The sequence below is a fragment of the Lichenostomus cassidix genome, chromosome 11, assembly GCF_008360975.1.
Source record: "Lichenostomus cassidix isolate B80296 chromosome 11, HeHo_3.0, whole genome shotgun sequence".
Classification (NCBI taxonomy): Eukaryota; Metazoa; Chordata; class Aves; order Passeriformes; family Meliphagidae; genus Lichenostomus; species Lichenostomus cassidix.
In genome coordinates, this window is record NC_139492.1 from 8080303 (window position 1) to 8095235 (window position 14933).

Below are 14933 nucleotides of genomic sequence, written 5' to 3' on the forward strand. Positions count from 1 at the left end.
TACTTCACTTGAAATACAGCTTCTTGAGTGAGGAAAGCTGTCCACACAGATGAAGCCAGCAGGACCCACAGGAAGCCCATCTCCCGTGGCACTCGCATTTCACCATCAGCAATGGCATCAGCACAGAGCAAAGAGACCACAGTCTGCAACCTGAGCTCATTCATCGAGTTTCCAAATACACGGCTACCTGTTTTTCTCGACATTTTCAAATGCAGAAGGATGACCTCAGTGTGGGGCTTTGCTCAGCGTTATGATGAGTGGCTACAGCCTCTCCCCTGCACTATACAAGTCCTTGCATTAGCATCACGATTAAAAAATACAATGCTACAAAAATCGCAAGCGCATCAAGAGATCTACAATCAAAATAAAACTTATGGCTTTGCCTCTTTTTTGGAATTTATTTTAAATAAATTAAATTATGAGATAATTCCAGCAGGCTTGAGATCCACAAAGCAACCTCATAGTAAAAATATTTATAGCATGCAAACAAAAAAAATTTCTGATCATCCACTAGAATAAGCCGTTATACCCGCTTCTCCAGTACCATGTTTTTTAAGGGAATACTGTGAGAAAAAACCTACAGATTTAAATTACTTAATACCCTCATTGTATAGTCATAACTAAGGCTGTAATGTAATACCTCTTGCTGGAAACATCCTTGCATCAGACAGGACGCCCTCAAATCAAGCCATCGAAACCAATTTCACTGATGACGCCATTTTCTTATTTCTTTCGCTGCCATTTTAGCATCGTGGTTAACTCCACATTTCCTCAAGAAGTAGCTGTGCATTCTCCCTGCTCTAAGACGAAACCATGCTCAAATAACACAGTGACAAATGAAACCTGTATGTTGAATTTCTCCCATGTCACGTCCCTGCATGGTAGGGGCAGGGATGAACCACAGCTGCCATTGCAGACCACACCTCAATTCCCTGTACTGAGAGCTGGTGAGGAGTCTCCCGAGATGGTGCAAACTGAGAAACCAGATACTGGAAATCCACGGGCACCACAGGAAAAATTGATACAACTGAGGAAAGAGGAGTGTCCAGCCCTGTTACAGGAGTTATTTCTCCAAACCCCACAGAAAACACTAGCTAGAGTAAGGGAGTAGTTTGAAAAGAGAAGCAAAAGGCATAAAGGAGGCACAGGAACAAGCTTGAAGTGCCTGCTCCTGGACTAATTGTGTATTAGCATTAACATATAGGCAACCACAATAACCCACTTAACCTGACAGCAGAAAATTCATTTCTCAGGATCACATCCAAAAGCCAAACTGCCATCCCAATCAGTCAGTGAAGTATTCCCCATCCTGAAATTACACTTCCCATGGATCACCAGCAAGAGGGGCAAATTATTAAACAAACTTGCTACTCATTAACATCCAGCCTCCTCTAATTCACTTCTAAAAATTTTAGTGCAGTCCTTCAGTCTCCACCACCCCGTTAAGTGCTTTATCCTTCTGCTTGTCTGACTGAGAACACGTAACCCTGCTGTTTGTGGGAAACAAGGACGCTCTCAGGATTTTTTGAAAACAAAAACATGGTTGATATTTCCACATCTCTTCCTTCACAGTTTCAGATGCGTAGAAACAGTTAAATGCCTTCAAGTTAGTCTGAAGCTGTAGGTGAAAAAAATCATAGTGAAAAAAATTGGTTCTCTTTACCTGCTCTGGATTCAAGTAGTGCGCCTGGAAGCACTGAGCCTGACACTCTCCCTGTTCTCAGGCTGACTCAAGCGGAAAGATTTCGGCTGCTGTGCCCCCATCCCACAGCCGAAAGCCTGCGTACTGCCTTCCTGAACGTTCCTCAGGAGCACCAGTTATCTTTCTGCTTCATGAAAAGAAAAGCCAAGCAGCATCTTCCACCCTCCATCTGCATTTCAGACAGAAAGCAATGCAGGCAGCGAATGCTCATTGCCTTCAAGGGACAACGCCTGGTTCAGACATCAAAATCCTGTCAGCCCTGCAAATGCCACAACCAAGTTACACCAGGATGCAAATCCTAAACCAGCATAGGTGGCTTTCCCCAGCGCTGTTCCTCCACAAAGGGGTTCCTGTAACATTTCTGCTGCAATTTGAAGTCTCTCGGAAAAATCCACACAGGGAAAGAAAACCTTTCCCAAGTTAAATTTACTTTATTTCACTGATAGTGGCTAACACAACAAAGAAAGAGACAAAATTACATTCACTATAGAGTGAAAAATATAACTTTCTTTTTTTAAATACATACTGGAATGTCAAGAAAATGTGCCAATTTGAAGTTCAGCCCTCTTAAATAACATGAGATGATTTGGCAAAATCATCCACCTGAGTAAAAAAAATAAACCCAAGTTAGCTACCCCATCCTTCCTCAATATTTGTAAATAAATCATAGCTACTTTGTTCACCTAATAGCTATTTTCAACATGACACCTTATCCCCTGGAATAAATATAAATATTTTACTGACAGTGAAAGCAAGCAACTTGGAGTTCATGCACGTCATGATATCTTTAAATCCTCAATTTAAACATGCCATGGTCTTTAGAAAAGATTTTTCTTTACTGCGTTACTGATACATTTCACAAAGTTAATTATTTAAATTATATATGAATTATTAATTACAGATCATTAAACTAAGGAACAGAAGTCTGAAATATGCCTGTTATAATTATACAATTTATATTTAAAAATATTAGACATTTCTGAGAGAGAAAAGCATACATCAAAATTCCCTGCTGCAATAAATATGTTACAATAAACACTTTATCCTTTTTCAGCTTATTTCTCTTCTTGTGTAATAAACCTAAGGTTTAAACTTTCCAGACTTGGGGCATGAGGCTGGTGTGCTGGGGATACACCAGAGACAATAGGTTTCCATTTTTCTCCTCCGGCTGTACTCCACCCTGGCTAAGGAACTGTCTAGCAGTGCATGCCTTTATTTGCGCCTTGCATTAACAAGGCACACAAGCTTTCGGACTTCAATGTAAATTAAATGTCAAGTCCAGATGCTGCCAACAGATACCACGGAAAACCCTGCTACAAGAGACCTACAGCTAATTATTCATCACAGTGGCTCAGTCATTCTTTCATACATTAATTTATGGAGCTTAGTTGAACTCTGTCTCCCACCCACTTCAAACAAAGGAAAATAATTTGCCACACTGTACCAACTGCAAAGATAACTGAGCCATCTCCAATACGGGGTCGGTGGGGATGGGATGGTTTCCTCCATATTTTTACACACGCAAACCACACATTTCATTGTCCTTTACTTGATTTTTTGCTGAGCTGGTTTTGTGGCAAGACCCCACTTTGCACAGCAGATCTGGTTGGAGAGAGGCAACTTTTTGGCCATGCTATGCCACTGTTCCATGTCTTCCCTCTGAGCATTTCTCAGTTGACAAAAGGAAGAGTGCAGAACATGGCACACAGACACCTTAATATTTGGGGAGGGAGCCCCAAAGGAGGGAAGTCACTCTCTACTGCAAGATCTCAGACGCTGCCCCAGCACAGTATGTTTTATTAAACTGCCTTCTTTCTTATACAAAAATAGAATTGAAAGGGAAGGAGAAAAAGCAACCCACCCTGTACTTTTGTCCCTACACCAAAGCCAGGCAGAGCTCCCAGTTTCATGCAGCCTCTAAGTCCCCAGATCTGAGAGTATTAAATCAGCTGCCACCCACCCAGCTAGTCACGGCCACCACATTTATATAAATGTTAATTCCCTGACTGGTTCCCTTTACTATGACTTTATTGGATTAACCCTTTTCATAACGTATTCTATTCACTTGAAAGAGAGGTGGGATCTAGGCTGCAAACTCCAGTTGACTAAGCAAATATGCTTCACTATCTCATTTAAGAAATTAACAAAAAAGGCAAATCTCCAAGTGTCTTAATTTACTTTGAAAGAGTAGAATTATTTGCTCTCTTACTTTCACCCCACATTTGAAATCCTTACTTCAAAATAAAGAAAGTTTAACATATCTTCTAAATAAATCATAAGTACATCTGTAAGAACAGGGGAAACAGAGTCGACCAGTATATTTGCACCACAATGAAAATCAGGAGGAAAAAAAAAAAATCATAATCAAGTAGCATCTTTATTTTTGTTTAAAATACTTCCATAGACTTTTCATAGCCTAGGGAAGAGAAAACAGGAATAAAGGCATTGAGAAAGTTATGCTACTGTATTTCTGCTTAAATGAAAAGCAAAGTCAGCAATGTCAAGAGGGTCTTTAGAAAGGCAACACAAACGAAACCCAAAGCAGACGCTGGACTGCCCCACCCAACAGCTGCTCTAGCGAAGAACATTGGAAGGTAAAGACACAGACCTTCCTGTTTCTTTTCTATGAGCAAAGGACCTTTCCTCCAACACTACCCACCTGTTCTCTTTAATTACTCACCTACAAATTTAAACGACCTGCAGCAACAGTACAAACAAAAACCGCCATACAAGACACCTGAAGGAAAACTCTCTCTTATCAAAGCAAGCTTTTTAGCCCCATTTTATATATTTTAAAAGATAGACATTCCTACCTGTAGATCTCAGTATTGAGGAGTTACAAACCTGTTAATGATGGCTGTAACTGCCACACTTCAGTTGCCTGTTATTTAGGCTTACACAGCTGTATCTATCTCTATTAATGTTCAAGTTTTCTCATCTTAAAAAAAATATATATAAATCAAACCTGCAAGTCCTGAAATGGCTGAGACAGTCAAGAGTCCAGCAAGACAATAAGAAAGCAGCTGCTTTCCACGGCTGAACACCACTGCCTGTAAAGCATCTATATATTTTTTTTCCAGTGGTGCTTTATTAAAATTCTAGGGAAAGCATCAGTCTGAAACCAGTAACTGATGGGAGTAACAGTTTATAGGTTACAGAAGGATATTTTATTGTTAACGGACTGTACCATGTAGGAATTAGGAGGGGGTGAGGCGGCAGGCAGGCTAGAGGAGAGAGATGCTACTATTTTTTTCCCTGAGCCACTGCAATTACTCTGATGTGAATTTTTGATGACTTCCGACATATTGCATGGTTAATAATCGTTTCAGCTGTCATGTTTGGTTAATGTGGAAAATGCATTTGCTGCATTGTGATGCAGCACTCCAGCCACAGATTGTAACACCAGTTGTGAAGCTATTCCCTTAACTGAGCTGCATGAATTTGCACATACCATGAGGCTGAAATAAATGGTTGTTTGATTTTTATACAGCAACAGAAAGCTTCTGCCATTTTAGACCTGCAGAGCTGTTGGTACAACTTGTACATCCAGATGATTTTATTGCATATTAATTGGTGTTGATGCTCTTTAAAGGGGAGCTTTGATTCTCTATTGTTTTACTGTGTTTGGTTATTTAGCAGTTAAAAGACTGAGATACTATATACATTGAACATCCCTCTTTTGTAGCTTTACACAGGTTATTTAATTGTAAGCATATATATATCAATGAAAATGTCAGCACTACAAAAAGCAGCCCTGTTATTCATACAGGCTCAACCTACTTCCTCCATACAACACTTAAGAGTGTGTGTATATATAACCTTGTCTTACAAATGATTGCACATGAGGGGTGAAAATATGCTGCTTACAATCAAATAAAGAGGATTTTATTTGCAAAGTACCGCTTCTTCACCTACACTTTAACATCAAAAGAAAAAGTATAAGGTTACATAAATACTTAGTGTGTGCCTTTCACTGTCACCAATAGAAAAACAATGCTGCAAGCTATCATGCAATTACAAGAGGAGATGTAAAACGGCAGAGATGAAACCATGCTAAGAGCCAGTCACCCGATGATTAAAGTCAGGCCAGTGTATTCCAGCAGTCAGGTGATGGTGCCATCATTACAGTGCAGAAAGCCACAGAAAAATCGAGAAACAGACCACCCCTATCTTCAAGAAAAAAATTAGATGCACCAAAGGAATAAAAAATGCATTTGCTAATATGCCAAATGTACAACCATGAAGAAGCATTTCAGAGAACGTGTGTGTAACACTATCGGGAAGTTACTGTCACAGGTCCCAAGTGCACATTTAACCCATGCTACCAACCCAGCTCCAGTCTGCAAACTGCTGGTGACACTCCCAAATTCAAAGTTCATTCTTTTTAAATTCCAGAACAGCCCTACTGCCACAGTACTTCATTTCACACTTCAGTAATTCTGCTCACAAAATGCCATGTCTTGGATTTGCAAACACACACAGGCAAAAAAATCCAGACTTGGGATGTCTACGTTTAATGAAGAACAAAAAGCTACCAGGAGAGTGTTTTAGTGTGCATGAACACTAATGTATCTGCAGAATCACCACCAGTACCACCAATTCATTATTTTCACTTCTGTTTAAATTTAAACAACGCTGCAACATATATGCTGGACACAAAATACCAAAAAATATGGTGCAGGACATTTTATAGGGAAAAACCAGAAGTCTCTGAATTAACATTGTACTCTCTGGCTTGGGAGCAATTCCCATTAATACGGTTATGTCTGCAGAATGTCCTCTGTGCCACAGCCTCATCTACCCCAAAGGCATCACTGCACCTCACACAGTTCAGAGTTTCACAGGTGGCAGAGTGATCTCTTACAGTGTGTTCTGGCTTTGAAACTAGCAAACTTGATCCTAAAGGTGATTTTACTCAAATGACTGCAAGGAGCAATACCTCCCTGCTTGTGACCAAATGAACATCGAGTATCTGAATCCTCCTACCAGGCATTTCATGAGTGGAGAAGAGAGGTCCAAATCCAACATTCTCAGTGGAAAACTGCAGTCAGTTGCATTGCAGGGAAAACTATTGATCACAACCAGCTACACGCCATAGTGCCGGCAAAGTCCCTTTTGGGAGAGGAAGGTTAATACATTTGCAGGGATAATTTAACTCTGGCATTCCTCCTGCATTTCTGAGCATCTGTGACTGGCACCATCCCTGCTGCTGTGCTTCCCTCAGTAACTTGCCACTCACCTCACACACACTGCTCCGGTTTTGGATGGTTTCTCCCCCTATTTACCTCTAGTTTGCATAACCCACTAGTGGTGCAGAGACAGAAGCACAGAGGATACACAGTGCCTTTGCCTTCTAGCCAAACCTTGAAACAGGTAAAGGTATCTAGAGAGACGGCTGACTGCAGCCTCCTAGGGATTTCAGGAGCACAGCCATCCATCTGGAGCTGCTAGCCACAACTTTAAAGATGCTGCTTTTATCAACAGACAATCTTTGTTATTTTCTGGCCATGTAATGTTACTGCAGAAGCTACTCACAACTGCATTACAATCAGCACAATTATATATCTATACTTTGTTTTGCATATTGCATTGCCAGGAAAAGCCTTCCCAGTGTAGCTCAGCACAGTACTGTCTCCCCTTACCTATGGATTTCTTAAAACAACAGCTTTGAGGAATATGAACAGAAACTACCCACCCCAAATGGCTGTTAGTGTAAACAACTGTGAGTGCTAACCCAGCTAAGATGTCGGAACTGCTATCTGTTTCACTGGCAATCAATTTAGTGGAGCATTCAGTCAGCTCATGCATCAATCACTTCTGCACTCTGATGTGACTGTGGGAGGAGAAGAGGGAAAACTACTGTTCAGGGCTGCTGGGCCACAGCTAAGGAAAAACATAAAAGTTTTCCTTCTGAGTAGAAAGCATCCTATCCTCTAAGGGAATGAGAATGCAAAGAGAATGCAGAAGCAATTGGACTAAGAATATCTTTCTCTGGGTCAGGATCATTCCTTCACTCCATCTCTGGGTGTCGACAATGACCTCCTGCCTTGTCAGGTAAAGCATCATCTCTGAAGTGAAGCAGATTCCTTCATCATGACTACAAAAACCAAAAGATGCAATCACCCTTACCTTAAAGAAACCCCACCAACAAACCATAAAACATGGTAATCTGCAATCAGTGATATAATCTCATTTTCTTTCAGTCTTGCAATGGACAGGGAAAAGGGGAAGAATAGGAACAGCATCCCTCTATCTGCTCCTGTATTAGCTCCTTTTTGAAGTTCTGCAGTTTCAATGTCTACCATTGCTGGTGAGGATTAGCCAGCAAAATTGAGAGACATCGCTGGCAGTGAGTTGTAACAGTGATAGGTAGCTCCTTCCCAAAATTTCTTCTCTGCTTAAACCAGCACTGTAGCAGCAGCAGCAGCAAATACTGCACTGTCATACTGGCTCTGGAGAAAGCCTGAAAGCATTAGCTGGTCCTCTCTGCAAGGCCAGCAGGGTGATTATCCAGCACTAATGACCGGCAAGGTCTCTTCCTCTGCCTTCAGCTCTGCACACTCATTCTACCCCTTCAGAAGGATGCAGAAAGAACAGCCAGAGAGTTCAGGAGTCCTCTCCAAGCAGATTGTGGTGAAGAGAAGAGGAAGAAAATCCAGGCTAATACTTTAACGTTAATACAGTTACATTCACACACAAGCAGCGAAGAGCAAAACGTCAGGTTGAGTATATTATGATGTTACTGGCCTGTCTAGCAGGGAATTTGGGCTGTGTTGCAATAGGGTAACTTTCACAGACCAAGAGAAATGGGTCATCCAGAGTCAAAAGAAAAACTAGAACTGGGAAGTGACCAATTCCAGTAACACCCAGTATCATCATCACAGACAGCCATCCTCCTGCAGGGGAAAAACCACCAAAGCACTCACACTGGGAGTCACTGGCTTGTTACAGAGCTCAAAGGAGACCTGAGTTTCAACACAGCTTTGGAACTAAATTTGTAAGAAACAAGAGACAGTATGTAAAGGCAGAGAGTGGGAAACACCCCTGAGAGAATGGATTGAGGTCCAGTGTCTTGTGTGACCAGGCAGATACAGGGGGAAGTGAAACACAAATCCTGTAAAATTAGAACAGTGCCGGTCCCGAGCAGGGGAGAGGTGGGGGGAGCCCAGCCAAGCAGAGAGGATTAGCACCAACACTGGCAGTGCTGTTCCTGCCATCCACACCCCAATTAGTGGTATCATTTGTCAGGATGAATGGGGAACTTGCACTCAATTCGGCAATTTGACAGAGTGTCACTGAACTACCTCACGTCCATATTTATCCAAGAGGCAAGTGCAGGAACCAGTTTTAATTAGAGCCTGTTTGACAAAGAACGGAGGGTATTACCCATGCTCTCACCATCAAGTGATAATTGAGATGTAATCGTTTAAACAAAGCGCAACAAGTGTCCATTTACCCAAAGCCATTGTTAAATATCCACTAGGAGATTATTTTCAAAATTATAATGTGACATGAATATGCAAACCACTTTCCATCTTTAGCATTGAAAAGAATAATCACCTTTAAAAAAACCCACACCACCAAAAACCACAACTGAAAGCCAAACAGCTATTTTGCAGCAGAATTTGAAGAGTGTTTTAAACATGCCAATGCTAATTTAAAAGGAGGGGGGAGAGAAGTGATGGCTCTGCTTTGAGGCCATTAAACTCTGTCTGGAAAGCCCTCTTTTGTACTGCATTAGCCTGCTGTAAGTCTGTAATTATGAGGAGAATGTGTTAATTTTTAATTCAGATTGCTAACCCCTTTTTTATGTACAAACGCTGCATGTCAATCCCTCTTGCAGAGGACTGTAAGCAACGACATGACCAAATTCAACTCTCGGTGGTAAAAGCATGCTCTCCCTGGGAGGTTTGGCACAGACCGTTGGAAAGCAACTCAACCTCGTAGTGAAAGAGCTCTTTTATAAAACTGTCACCTCAGCATCGTGGCAAGCAAATCCTCTCGACCCACAGCCTATTAAACCAGAACCATATGGCCACTGATATTCACACCTTCATTGCAGCATTCTTCTGTCTGGCTACTGAAATTTTTAACACAGCTTCACAGGAAGCTGAATTCCCACGTCCCTCACATTCCCAAATGCAGGGAAGCACAGGATGAAGAAGTTAACCTAACACTGCCTAGAGGCCCACACCAAGTTAATGGCTGTCAAACACTAAGCCCATCTTTCATCTTTTCTGACTCCTACTGATGCTGGCAATCCACGGAGGAACCTGACTTAAGAGCATGCTTTGACACAGTCCAGCAATGAATTATTAACTCTGGCAGAAGCTGCAAAGCATCAGCTAGGAGCAAACATGAGCCTTCTATGATGATTAACCAGAAAGCAATTATCAATGCTCCTGCTTCTCACAAAATGTCTCCAAATTCCTCATCACATAAAACCCAAAAGGCACCACACAGAAAAGCACATCCACATGTATGAAAGCAGAAACAATTCTGTGCTATTACCTTTGTTTCTTCAGGGTTGCATTATCAATTGTGACTGGTCTGACAGAAGAAAGCTCTGTGTTGCCACCTGCATTACAGCAATTATACATGGACTTGCAACACTAAGAGTCACATATGCAGAACCAAGTCCATATTTTTAATTTCCACAGCAATTCAATCCATGCAGTAACAGAAACTTGACTGCAGATTCAGAACCTTCATCCTTTGCCACGTTACATCACATAGCACAAGCTGTTTACAGCCCAGGGCCTGACTGGGCACACAGACAGAAGAAGCTGTGGCTCCCAGCCTGGTCACCAACAGCAGACAGAAAAAGATAGATGCATTCACCCCTTATGATGATGAGTGCTGCCCAAAATTGTGTCCCCAGCCTCCCTCTGAAGGGCCCACCCTGCAAGTTAGATGTGAGCTATGGGCCTCTAGCAGCATCCCAATATTCAGGAAGAACAACTTGCTCAATTCTCTGCCAAAGGAATCCAGACAGCTCCCCATATTAAACCACAAGGTGCAAAGAGGCAACAAACACCAGCACTAGACTTAAAAAGACCTGCTGAATACCAAAATGCACAAGGATGTTCTCTTGGGATGGGATGCCATGCTGTTCTGAAGTCAACAGTGAAAAGCCAGGACGAAGACAGCATTTTAGGTTTTTCTTGGCAGAGAAGCTAAATATGTGCTTTTGCTTTAATTACAGCTGCCAGCTCTAAAGAAAGTGGCACTGGAACTGCTGGCCAGCATGGGAAATGAACACCCACAAGCATGCTGGTTAAAGTGAACAACAGCAGTGCATGGCTGCTTTGTCAAACCAAACATGTATTTCCCATAGTGAAAGTACAAATGAAATCAGTATTGGCATGTCAGCGGGCTTAATTAGAAGTCAGGTCTACTCTATTCAGGTCTTTATACTGTGCTCATTACATTAATATCCAAGTGCCTTCCAGTCCTGCATTAAGTGACATGACTAACATCTGTCAACGTTTGTTCTCTTCTGTTTCCTGGAGGAGTGGAAACACAGTGTTCAAGCAGATCACAGAACACCCAGCAACTGGGAAGGGAGATTCCTCCAGCCCTGGCTCACACAGAGCATGGCCATGTCTGCTTGGTTAATGGTTTTATATCATAGTCATCAGCAGAATGATTAAGCAGCTATACATAGTAAAAGCACCAGGTCTTCTCCCAGCAACATTTCCATGCAGGATTGACATGATTGGAAGACAAACAAAAATCTGTCCTTTGTGGACCTAATTAAGTCATTTGGAGTTTTATCACTTCATTTCTCTGCCTGAACCTCTTTGCCTTGTCATCGTACATTAGGATGCAATATTGAGGATGCAACTTCCAGCAGAGGAAATAAAAGCATCCATCTGTCGAATTTGACTGAAAAAGGACAACAAAGGTATGACCAGCTTATCCTGGCCTTAAATCCCTTACAAAACACATATCCTAAAGGTACAGAGGTTTTGTCTGGATATCAAAACTAGAAGACTAAAGTCAGTAATTATTTCTTTTGTACTCATGTGCCTTTCACCTTTCCCAATGATTATCCATCTATATATCTGTCGTTCTGACACTGAAAAGTACTTATGCCACCATTGCTTCTGGGTTATCACCCAGTAATTCTTTGCAAAGACATTGTGAGGACACAGATAGCTAGAGAATGGGAAGAACTAGAAGGAAAATAACTGGGAGGGATCAAATCTTAGACTCAATCAAGATGATGAAGGATTGGCAATGCTGTATGTCTTAAGGTCAGCTAGCTGGGGCTAGGCAGATGCTTTCAATAAAAGCATTTTAGCAAATGCCTAGACAAAAGTCAAAATAAACTTGCTAGAGATTGGGAAACAATGGGCTGCAGGGAATGAGACTCTCACCACCACCTTCTCCTCATCTGTCCATCCAAACCTTCAAAACTGAAGGTAACAAGCCCACTGAAACTGCATCACCAGCTGTTAGATTAGAAGAAAAGCAAGGACTCCTTCCAGGCAAGTGAGGGGAATACACAGAGCTTTCATTTAATGCAATGTGCATAGCCATACAAAATGGGGATTAGTCTTTCACAAAAAAAGAACAACCTTTTCAAGTGTATAGATAAAGAGACTCTCAGGAAGGGACAGAGGCTGACTCAGAAAACTATTAAAAGGACAAAGTGACTTTCAAATAGAGGTCACTATTTCAAACATGAACTAGATCAGTAGTGCCAAGACTAAAGCATCTAAAGACTGATTAGTGATGTAAACAAAAATGTGCTGTTAATCCTCCTTGAGCTCCTACTACACAGGAGCCCATATTGCAAGATCCATGCAGAAAGCAATGCAGAATTTACTTTCTGTCCCAGAGGAACAGCCAGGGCTTAGGTGGGTACCCAGACACCAAGTGCCTATCCCCAGTTAATGCAGAAGTGTGACAGCTGCACCGCTCCATTTGCTTAAAATGGCTAAGTTATTCCTTCTGGTTATGATACTCTACTTTAGTGTGCTCACATGTTTGTTTCTGGATACATCAGATATTGTATTGAACAACACCCACTTAGTATCTATAAGCAAGCATTAAGATCACATTGCAGGTTTCTGGTATTATTTTGTCAGAAACTTTTCCTGTGAAATTACATTGCTGATTCACTAATGTCATACAACTTACATATTCGTGAAAAACAGACCACCAAAAGCCCTTTATCCTTTCCCCCAACATGGAGCAGAAGAGGCTCCAATTATCCCTAGAGATGTAACAGCACTGCAGTCTCAGATGTAAATTATGAGAAGCCTTACTGCAGAAGATCCTTCCAGAGGACATCCAAAGAGGGCAGACAGGATTCCACAACATACATTTCAGAAATGAAAAGCAGTAAACACAATGTTTAACACTCAGGAGGTACATCCAGTAATGTAGCTGCTTTAACTCTGGTCATCAAGCACAACTTGAGTGTCTCCCATCTATCTTCACAAGGAATTGCAGTTCTAATACCACACCATGCTGTAAAACACAAGACATCCCCACTGAAGCATTACCCTTCTCACTATTACTGGGCACAATAACACAGGTTGCAGATGTATTTACAGGGGGGGTGTAAACCACTCTTCACCTATTGAGCAAGTACCTCCTTGTGGACCTGCAGTTTCAGTAGCATGGTTATCATTACACATATCAATGCATATTTTTATATATAAAAGTATATATAAAAATATTTGTTGCTACTCAATTATGATATAGCGTATTATTTATGTACTATTACTGAACTAGGCTCCTGCAAATAACATTATTTCCTGTGTGTATTTATTGGAAGTAAGGACAACCTGGAGGCAAAGATACAGAAGAATTTCTTTTAAAAGACTTTTTCTTTTAAAAGAAAACTTTTATTAATATTTGTTCCAAACAAGATCCTGTTTTCAGCTGCTGAAGTTTAACACCACCCAAAATGCATCTTCCCTAGGGTACTCCATTATCAGCAAGGGCCTTTCTTGCAAGTCAATCTTTCAAGAGATTTTCTTTGCTATCTAATTTGAGAGATTTAGGTATCTGGCATTCGAGGAATGCAATCGAATCATGCCCCTTCCAGGCCTTCTGGGGCACCTATTAATTCACCCTCCTGTAGAGAGGGAGTTTATCATCTCGTCCTACTGCTAGTATCTAAAAAAGTGGAACAGAGCAACTTAAATTGGCATTGCAATTATTTAAAGTCTATAAATAGTTGTTACCATAGTGTTAATTAAATTGCTATGTGGTAATGTCCTTTCTTTTCCACCTTTTAAAGCAAAACTCTGAATAAGTCAGGTAAGCTGGGACCATGCCATACAAGAGTCTGTGGAAAGTGGGTACAAATGCTTAGACGTTGTATTGTACTCCACACAAAGATGAGCTGAAAATCTAAAGTAGCTTCTTATGTTCTCTCTTTCCTACTTGGGATGAAATAGAAGAGACTAATTTCCAAACTGCTTCATCATCTGTCACCCAAACTCAAAATTTTGAAAAACCACCATAAAATTCCACAGACCAACCACAGTAATTGAATGGATATGAACTGCATAGGGAAAAAAAATCTGAAAGTTTTTCTCCATCATCTTTGTATGTTTTGGGAAGATGGTGAACAATGGAGATGGCAACCTCTGCACAGAACTATCAGTTCCAGCAGACTATTGAAGCAGGAGAATGGAGGAGGTCAGATCACTGGGGAAACAAACACTAAGCCCAAGATATTCCATGGCAGAAAAAAAAGTCAGCTTTAACACAAATACCAGCAAAGGCCTCGAAAAAGAGATGAACACAACAGGCATCTTTGTATGAGTAGTGCTACTAACATGCAACACATTTGTAAAGCTATACAAATAAAAAACTTTCCCCTAGAAAAAACAATGACTAGTTTAAAATTAGTAAATTAGAGTCAGCAATATTACTCTACATCCCTGAATGTGTGTCAACAGCTCAGCAAATGCTGGGCATGTCAAAGATGAAAGGTGAAAAATTTCAAGAGGCACAAACCTCAAAACACTAGGATTTCTGTCAGCTTCCCTCTGTCTTCCTTTCAGCATCTCCTGCATCAGAGGTTCGGTTCAGCATGTGAAGGTTAACAAATACAACATAAAGAAACTCAAAACTTGCCTATTTATCTTTTTTTTTTTTTAATCCAAACCACATTAGTACTTTTGGACAGACAAATTACATTATAACTGTAAGATTTCAATATTCTGGCACCAAGCCACATTTTAATGGACGTTCAAACACTAAC

General features: G+C 41.0%; 1 protein-coding gene across 5 annotated transcripts in view; it reads right to left on the reverse strand.

The window, feature by feature from the left end:
• The window catches only part of NUP93 (nucleoporin 93), a 77507-nt gene that overhangs the window by 39069 nt on the left and 23505 nt on the right, over positions 1–14933 (reverse strand). Inside the window, exon 1 of one of the 5 annotated variants that reach the window (XM_085071749.1) lies at positions 4668–4777. The exons of the other annotated variants lie outside the window; for them this stretch is intronic. The gene's annotated coding sequence lies outside the window, so the exon portion shown is untranslated. Of the gene's footprint in view, positions 1–4667; positions 4778–14933 lie in introns of those variants that run through there. 5 annotated transcript variants of the gene reach the window in all.